The sequence below is a fragment of the Pteropus vampyrus genome, unplaced genomic scaffold (genome assembly GCF_000151845.1).
Source record: "Pteropus vampyrus isolate Shadow unplaced genomic scaffold, Pvam_2.0 Scaffold9, whole genome shotgun sequence".
Taxonomy (NCBI): Eukaryota; Metazoa; Chordata; class Mammalia; order Chiroptera; family Pteropodidae; genus Pteropus; species Pteropus vampyrus.
Window position 1 is genome coordinate 3,523,978 of NW_011888790.1, and position 356 is coordinate 3,524,333.

The window sequence follows — 356 nt, forward strand, 5'->3', positions numbered from 1 at the left end:
TAGTAGTAATATCAGAGAGAGCCTATGTTTTCTTCTAGAAGTTTTATGGTTTCGGGTCTTACATTTACGTCTTTAATCCATTTCGAGTCTATTCTTGTATGTGGTATAAGAAGGTGATTCAGTTTCTTTTTTTTTTTGTATCTGTCCAATTTTCCCAACACCATTTATTGACGAGACTGTCTTTACCTCATTGTATATTCTTTCCTTCTTTGTCATATATTAAATGAACACATAGACGTGGATTTATTTCTGGGCTTTCTATTCTTTTCCATTGATCAATGTATCTGTTCTTATGCCAGTACCATGCTGTTCTGATTATTATAGACTCATAATATAGTTTGATATCAGATAGTGTG